Below are 9,593 nucleotides of genomic sequence, written 5' to 3'. Positions count from 1 at the left end.
CTCCTGTTGTCCAACAGTCTTAGGACAGTATTCTGGGGCACTGGTGGCCTAGCGGTCTAAGCGCCCCAAATACAGAGGCTACAGTCCTCATCGCGGGGGTCGCCGGTTCAATTCCCGGCCGGTCGACCATTTCCTGCATGCCTTCCCCCACTCCCTACTCCCCACGTTTCCTGTCTCTCTTCAGCTTTCCTATCAAATAAAGGCAAAAAGGCCAAAAAAAACCCTTAAAAAAACAAAACAAAACACTGAAGTTCAAAACTTAACTTACATCATGTATTCATCACTAAGAACATCTTTTTATTTTTATTTAAATTGGTTTTGCCTTTAATGTATAGGACAGCTGAAGAGAGGCAGGAAATGTAGGGAGTGGAGAGAGGGGGAGGACATGCAGTAAATAGTCGAGGCTGGAATCGAACCTGCGACCTATGCGCAGAGGGCTATAGCCTCTGGATATGGGGCACGCGCTTAGAACGGTAGGCCAACGGTGCCCCCACTAGGAACCTCTTTGTTGGCATGCTTTCACCTCCCTCCCTGCAGGTTCTGTAAGCATTGCTGTTGTTTTTTGTCATATTTTGTGTTATGCAAATTGTGTTTGCTTATTTTTTTGTCATGAAAAATCACTATAAAAATCAACAAACATATATACTAACAGCGTCAGCTCAAATGAGAACTAACAGAAATATCAAGAGATTTGAAGATCATTTAATAAATGCTGAGTTTTTTTTTCATACACCCACATCTTGACAAAAAAAAAAAAAAGGAACTTGGTGGTTCAACCCCAGCTCCTGCGGTCGTATGTTGAAGTGTCCTTGGGCAATAAGTTCCAATTGGAACAGGTTGTATGAATGCATCTGAATTGAATTAGTCAATACTTATGAAAAGCATAGCATCCTTTGACAACAGTGTGTGAATAAGATGTGACCGGATGATAAAATTGTTTTAAGTGGTCAGAAGGCCAGAAAAGCACTGAACAGTCCATTTACATGTGTACCCTGTGATCTCTCTCAGTCTACATACAGTGACAAACAGCCTGTAAGCTGTATGTGAAAAGCCCTGCAGAGTGCATGTAATTAACCCCCCTGGAGCAAAACACAGTGAGTATACTTCTCATTTGGACCATGTGCTGAATAAACTTAGAGGAATGTATCAGGTCCAAGGTCGGGAACAGCCGGCTATGATTCACTGACAATTAAATCAACACTGGGGAGATCATTTCAATTATACAGAGACAGACTTGTGTCTCTACAGCACCACTCGAGTGTTTCTGACAAGCTGCTGGAGGAAACATTTTGCAGTTGCAGTAGTACAAGTAGTCTGGAAATTAATGTTTATCACTGTCATCAATTCAAATGGTCTATTGATGCTGTAGCTGCTTTCATACACATCTATTAGGCGGAAGAAGTACGGCTAATAAAGACTGGTTGAAACTCTGTGAAGCTATTTTATTTAGTATTGACATACATTTAAACTTAACTGTCATAATAAGAGACTTTAAAGAGTGAAATTCTTTGTGGTATGAAACTTAATATCTTTTACTGTTAAATAACTCAGCTGCACTGTATGTTCCATTGTTGTACTTTGGGATAAACCAAAGACATTCTACTGAGGTCAGTTTAATCTATAACCACAGGTCCAAATCATTGAAAAAAGATGATAAAATGTTGATTAAAACAGATTTTGATCATTTGCAAAATCCTTTAAACCCTGTATATAATTGAAAACAGATCAATCAGTAACATATATAAATGTTGAAACTGAGTTTTATTCTTCATTTCCGAAAATTGAGACTATAGTCTATATAAAAATATATATATATAAAAATATATAATATAAAAAAAATATATATATAAAAATATATAATATAAAAATATATATATATATAAAAAAAAAAAATATTCTAATATTTTCAATTTTTTGCACTTGAGGTTGTTGTGATTTATTCTGTAAAAGATGATTTGATGATGGCAGATAATTCTTATTTTAATACAGATGGGACCATAGAGGGATCTGTCCAGGTTTAACTTTTGTGGCTCATTCAAGATACAGATGAAATCCCTTTGTTCATTTGTCCTACGACTTCCTACCAAAGCCAAGCAGGCTCATAGTCAGTAGCTATTAAATGTGATGATTATCTCGGGGTAGTAACACAACATTTGGCTACTCATTGTTTCATTTAATGGGCTTAAATTTTTACACTATAACAAAAATGATCTCTGAGCACTTTATAGGAGCAGTTGTTGACCCTTACTTTATCCACCATGGGGACATAAAGATGGTTGCAAGGGAAATCTTTCTTTTAACAGGCAGAAACCTCGAGCAGAACCAGATTCAGGGGCTGTGTCCACAACTTGGATTTCAGAGCCCTTCTTACCAGTGTTTACTGTTGCTTTGTTATGAAAGTTGTCCTGCAGCACTTTCCTAAGTAGTAACTTAGGAAAAACTCTGCATGCTTCATATTGCTTTCATTCAATGGCCTTTTTAACAAGAAAACAAGAAAAACAATTGGTAGAAATTGTGTCATTGCATTAGTAGCAGCTCTAGACTTGGAAATTGTGCCTCGAAAAAAATGAGCGCTGCGACTTTCTCCTCTGTATGAACCTTCCGGCATTGCTGTTGACAAAGCTGACATCAGAAGTCCCGCCCACTTTTGGGGCACCATTGGCCTAAATTTGGCCTAGTGGCCTAGTACTCATCAAAGTGGTTGCAGATTCAACTCACGGCCCCTACCTATGCAAACATCACATAAAACATAACTTAAAAAAAAAGGAAAAATAAGTCCCACCCATTCGCAATTCTGATTGGTCGTGACCAAGAGTGACTTTGAGGAGAACAATAGTGTTCCAAAAGCTGAACTGTTTTCAACCAAGAGTGCTGAGACAAAAATGAATTGATGTGAGGGTGTTTTTTTTGCTGACTGCTAGAAATGCTGAATCACATTTGGTTTGCGCTCCCAGAACTAAGATCAGGGTTAGTGGAAACGGCAAAACAATGTTATCTCAAGACGCTTCTATAAACATAACAGGTCTAGACCGTACTCTATGTTATAATATTGACAAAGACCCAACATCAAGACAGGATAAGATATAATCCCATTTTACAGACAGGACTCAGTCTGATCTCATCTTAATCCACCATGAGCAGAGCACTTTGCAGTATTTAGCAAGTTACAGCGGCAAGGACAAACTTCCTTCAACAGGCAGAAACCTCGAGCAGAACCAGACTCATTTTAGACACATATCTGCCTTGACCAAGTTGGGGTTGGAAAGAGGGATTGAGGAGATGAGGAGAAAGAGAGATGATAGTGGTGAGACGGATAGTAGTAGTTGTAGCCACTGGAGTCTGGCACGTCAACAGGAGCAGGCTGTCTACAGCAATGATCAGGAGGAACATACGAGTCAAGGGAGCTGAGGGACTCCAGAAAGGTCTATGCTTAGTCACTTTAATGGGACAGGAAGTAAGTGATAGGCAGAATTAGGGAGAACAAGAGATGATAGAGACAAGGCAATAGATGAACAGACAGACAGGCATACAGACAGATGAGGCCACAATGGCATCAATGCATAACAAACAGACATCAATGGTATGTTGCACAGTATTTTATCTGCACATTTTAAGTACAATCTAGTGCATATTCTCTGTCACAATGCTAAAGGGTTATACTTCAATTCAGTGACAAAGAGGTCAAGATGAAGGAGAAAAATCAACATTTAACACTGTATTAGGCTAAAGTATCAAAGACACACGCAGACACAAACTCACACACCTACAGTGCCCACACATCCACAATCCTTAGACCATGTAGTCTAATCAGTTTAAGTCAGGTACCACTCACTGAGTTAGCATACTTTAATGTTCATTATTTTCCCTTTTACTTTCCCCCTTTATCAGGAACTTTAGCGTGTTTTCATTAACCTTGTGCTCTAATTGCTAATCATAATCATGTGGTTCTTCACTTTGACAACCCCTCTGAGACACTGTACATATGTCAAATTCAATTTTGAACTACAGGCTAACCTCTGAAAAAAAAAAGCTGAAATTAATCTATAATTAAGATGAAGTGTTTGCCTGTTTATTCTCATTAGAGGCATGATTGGGTATGCTTAATCACACAAAGGGAGGAGATCTACATGTTGAAACAGCATAGAGGACTTTAAGGGAATGACGTTGGAGCATAGTGTGAGCAGTGATGGAATGAGGCACACAAAAAAAACGGCCTGTGAAATCTCATTTGAGTGCGACCAGGCCTCGGCCAGGAGTGAGGAGCAGATGAGGATAACAATCAGTCAATCAAGTCATGGCCATGCTCTATAAAATCAATAAGTCACAGGCAGATAGGCAGGCGTGAGGAAACAGGCATGTGGAGTACTAAGCCTTCCGTCCCCCATCCTCATTACATGGATGAGTAAGTGAGCATTTCTCGCCTGATTATCAACAAGGAAAGAGAAGCAGAAAGAACCTTCTTGGATCCATAACACAAAGGTGTATTTTTTTTTACGTATGTGTGTCAAAGTTGATCAAACCTGGACAAATAAAAGTGAACACATTGTTCAAAACCCATACAACAAAATAATTGCTTTTCTATTTTGTTTTTGATTTATCATCAAGGTAAACTCAAGCTCCACGTGTGTACTATTTACATAATACAGTATTTTTGCACTTATTGTATGTCCCTTTGTAACTTTGACTCCTTATTATTCTAAAACAGTCCAGAGGCTCAAAGGTGGAGCAGGTTCTCTCCAAATTGGAAAATCAGCAGCTTCCATTTTCCAGATGCCAAACTGTGCTGTGGCAAGATACTGAACTCTAAAGTGCTACCAAAGGCATCACCATGGGCATGTAAATGTGTGTGATATGATTAGATTTGACCAGGCTAGACATCACAAGAGGATTGTGTGTCAGCACCATAGACTGTATAAAATATGGACGTAGTATCGGTAACGTCACCCATCTGTTCCTGAGAGCTGTTTGAGGCCAATCGTCGGCAGCAGCCATATTGTTGTTGTGGAGCCAGTGTGACGTAAAGAGGCGGACTTTGAACCTCCTAGCCAACAGCTAGTGTTCCCGCAGTCAGCTGTGCCTCTCACTGGAAGACTCGTCATCTCAAAATCTTCGAAATTGCCCCGTTAGAAAAAAATTCACCCCCCTCACAGTGAGAGCACATCCGGAAATGAGCTATCCAGACTACACTCATCTTTTGTACCAGGCTGTAAACATGTTTATTTCTGCAGTACAGATCGTCTTTTTCCCATTCTTGTGTATGTGACTTCCGATACTTCCAGAGCCAGCCTCAAGTGGATTCTCGATAAACTGCAGCTTTTAGCACTTCCACCTTGGAATCATATTTTTAGACCGGAGGTTACTGCTTGGTCAGCACGGATGCTGACATGTAATGTAAAGTGATTCTAGACCAGAAAAGGGCCTTTGAATTGAATCCGCCCATTTGCCAATCTTGAAGTTAAATCTTACTCTTACTACAAGTGACTTAACATTACTCCAGACTCCCTTCTTGCTCTCTTTGGTTCAGTAGACACAAACCCATGCATTGATAAATATTTAGGGCAATCTATTTCCTTATGCACAGCAGAAGTAGCTATGTTGACATCAGGCTGCAATGCATTTTAGTCGATTACTAGATAAGAAACAGAAGGTAACATAATAGATTTAGCCCACAAATATCAGTGACTCTGTCAAATGATGCGTCATCTGGAGGGCGCTCAAAAACAGAAACTTGGGAAAACTGGTGCCATCGTCCTACTTATATGGCCCTACTGGTTCCTATGCAGACATGCTGCTGTATGATATGAGATGGGAACTGAAATACTGTTAATACGGTTAGGTATTTGTAACAGTAAACACAACAACTGCTGGATCACAGTAACTGGTTAGCGTAGGAACCAGTAGGGCAATAATAATGGCTGCCGTTTTTCTCTATTGTATGGCTGTGATCCACTTCTACCTTCTTCCCAGTTTTTTCAGCATACAAAAGAAGGCTATATCAACCTTTTCTTACACCCAACTGCACAACCGGAGGTGATCATGGTTTAATACGTACATTACAGTTTACCTCGCAGAATTTGTGGACAAGAGTGTTCATTTAGCACCTGCATCCAGTAAGCATCGTGTCCCTTCTGCTGGTCAGGGCGGCCTGACATTGTGACATCACGTGCAAAAGGTCAAAGTGCCAAAATGCATGATGTATTTTCTACATCAGCGATTTTCAACCACTGTGCCGTGGAACACTAGTGTGCCGTGACAGATCATCAGGTGTGCCGCGGGACATTTTCCAATTTCACTTAATTAGTCCCAAAAAATATTATTCAAATAATTTGCCATGTAATGCGTCTGTGCCTGCAGTGTAGTGACTGGCGGAGTAGTTCAGTACTCGTCCATGTACTGACCTGCGCTACCCGCCCACTGTGTGGCAATAAAGCACACTAATGACCTTGTTAATTTAAGACAATAGAATTAATGATGCGCGTGAGATGTGGATGTGACAAGACGTAGGCATACAACAGCAATGGATAAATATTCAAAAAGGAAAACTCCAAACAGGGTCCTGGATAAATTGTAACCTGGATAAAGAGTGTAATATGTGTGGTGGAAAAGGCAACTTGTATGAGAAAAACTACAATTATGTCTGCGAGAGCTCTCAAAGCTAGCTACTTAGTAGCTAAACTTGTAGCCAAATCAAAAAATCCACACACTGGGGCACAGACATTAATACTACCTGCAAAAGCCAGTGTAAAGAAGATTCTTCGCCCTGACACAGTTAAAGAAGTAGCCAAAGATCCTCCCTCAGATAAACAGATTCATAAATTGAGAGACTAAATGTGTCATTTTGTAACACTTTTGGTTGGTGGTGTGACTCCGGATTTTTTTAATATAAGAAATGTGTCTTGGCTCGAAAACGGTTGAAAAACACTGGTCTATATCTTGGACCCATGTTCCGACAGTCTGAAGCATGCATATATAAACATATAAAAACACTCAAAATTTGAAAATGGCTCTTATGTTGTATGTAAAGTTGTTGTTCCTGCTTGTTCAGACTGACAGATCAACTATGCAGGTTTAGGTCTATATGTGTCTTACTATTAAGAGTCACTTCTGCATTTTTATCAGTAAAAATGATCTGGTAAGCCTCAAATAGCCACACATATCTTCATCATGCTGGAAAAAGATAAGAAGATTAACTCAAATGCCTTTTAAGTGCGTTGGTTGCAAGCTTGGAAGCAGCAGTGGAATTGGTCATTGAGTAAAAAAAGTAAGTGTAACACAAATGTCCGCAAATAGCAGAGCAAAGCACCAAATTAAAACCCTCTCTGCTATTTCAGTTTCTTCTTGTAGCCAGAATTAAAAAGGACAATTTTTCACTCAGCTTCTATATGTAGGCTCCAGGTTGTCAGAGTCATCAGAGATGCCTGATGGGCCGGTGCAAAGAGGAGGAGGCGGAGGCTGACTCAGCAGCAGTGTCTTGGCTGTGATTCGCCTGGTGGGCTGGACTGGAGGCTGGGAGAGGAAAGCTATTCCATGGCAGACTGTCTTTGACTGATGGACCCATTCTGCTGACTTTCCAAAGGGAAGGAGATCACAGGCAACCACATACTGTCTGTAATAAATCGGGTCTTTCACATACACTCACACACACATGATGTCAACAAATTATTTGTGCAGACACAAACACAAGATGAAAACAGATTAAACTAGTTTTCCCTGATTGCTGTAAAGAAAATACAGAGAACAGTGTTATGTACGGTGGCCCTTAAGGGCAAAACACAACATTCCACAAAACGAACATCGCACTTCATTGCAAAATGTATTTCTTTTTGTAAGCATCTCAGAGAAGTTCACAATTTGTCTCTGCTGGGTAGTTGGTGTCATGCAAGATTTGTGATACAATGGGACATAATTCCATAAAGTATTATAAATTTCCATTTCTAGATGTTTCAAGGTCGTTCTTTGGTACATCCTGTGCAAAGCGACCCAGACATCCCTTTCTAACTTTCTCCTGAGGGATTACGGGGCATTCCTAGGCCAAGTGAGATACATAACACCTCAAGCGAGCTCTGGGTGTAGCCCAGGGCTTCCTCCCATTTGGACATGCCTGGAACACCTCTAGAGGTTGACTTCCAGGAGGCATCCTTAGTAATTGCCCGAACCATCTCAACTGACTCCTTTCAATGCAAAGACCAACAGCTTTACTTCAAGCTCTCTCCGGATGTCCAAGCTCCTTGCTCTATTCCTAAAACTGAGACCAGGCATCCATTGGAGGAAATTTATTTTGGCTGCTTGTATCTGCATTCGAACAGTCTGAACCCATTGCTCATGACTACAAGTGAGGGTTAGAATGTAGCTCAGCTCCCTCTTCACCACGACAGTGAGGTACAACAGTGTAGCACCAATCAGACTGCACTCTATAATTTCATTTTACATTTTCCTGTTGAAGTGCTCAACCAGATTGCCAAATGTGGATACACCTGCCTCTGATGATACCACTGACAATTATATCCCTAACCCTAATGCAAAACTTCTTTCTGTTTTGTATTAGGGTTAGCAAATCAAAGTTTTGAAAGCAATAAGGTTAAGCCCGATGTTTCATACTATTTAGAGTTGGTATTGCATTGCATTGAGTCAGACAATCTCTTGACAGACTTAATTATTTTAGACTTGTATTACCATAAATTACGACTATTACAAATATGTAATACAATTTAATTCTTCTGCTTTACACTGCAACCAATGTGAAGCAACTATCAACGCTTGGCTTGACTGTTGTTCAGCTTCAACAAAATAAAAGCAAGGTATTTGTCACAGCAGTCAGCATTAACAAGGAATGCTTATTCAAAAATGTGCTAACTACTGTCAGGTGCTTGAAGCTAATCATCCGTTACTGTGTCCTGTTCAGTGGAAAAGCACCACAGTCTGCAGCATGAATGAGGTTGTCAATGTTTTCGACTGCCTTCTATATTAACACATTGTGAGTTCCCATGGTAGTACAAAAAAACATACACGCCAGCTGTTTGTAGTGTTAAAGCCGAGTAACCTACTTTATGAGTGTTTGCTGTAGTATAAAGCTGGTATAACCACTGGTTTACCAAACCAGGATCATGAAACTGCAAATTTTAGTAACTATAGCTGAAAAAAACTCCAATGACCAGGTGTTTAATGAACTAACTGAACCTTTTTTTTTTTAACCATCCGTATTGTGAATAAAGTATTTTCAAAATAGTCCCATGCTCATTGGAAATTATAGAGTACAGACGCACCAGTGGGTAGTCTTTTATTACATTTTTGAGTCACCTCTGAAGGTGTGTTTTCTGGCAACAGAGTTTATAACAATCATAATTTCCAACAGAAGACTATCATTAAAAAAACAACAACAACTGCAGAGTGGTCCAGGAGACTTTTTCAACACCTTTTTTTCTGTTCTATGATATAGAGGCTTATTAAATATTTAAAGCAACCATAAACATTTTACTTCTTATTAATTCAGTGCAAATAAAGCAACACAAGGATCTTCATATACTATCAATAAAGTGATGAGTGAAGTCAGAACTTATAGAAATGGTGACTACAAAAACAGAAATGTATACGCA

The 9,593-nt window shown here is 39.7% G+C and overlaps 1 long non-coding RNA gene across 1 annotated transcript; it reads left to right on the top strand.

Annotated features, from left to right (window-relative positions):
• Nucleotides 1-358: 358 nt before the first annotated feature.
• LOC117829304 lies at nucleotides 359-7,613 on the top strand. The gene is made up of 3 exons (XR_004634609.1): nucleotides 359-542; nucleotides 1,009-1,094; nucleotides 7,389-7,613. It is a non-coding gene; the product is annotated as an uncharacterized LOC117829304 (long non-coding RNA).
• The last annotated feature ends 1,980 nt before the right edge of the window (nucleotides 7,614-9,593 follow it).

This window comes from Notolabrus celidotus, chromosome 17 (assembly GCF_009762535.1).
Source record: "Notolabrus celidotus isolate fNotCel1 chromosome 17, fNotCel1.pri, whole genome shotgun sequence".
Lineage (NCBI taxonomy): Eukaryota > Metazoa > Chordata > Actinopteri > Labriformes > Labridae > Notolabrus > Notolabrus celidotus.
Note: the sequence above shows the minus strand (reverse complement) of the source record. Positions and strands in the feature narration are given on the sequence as shown.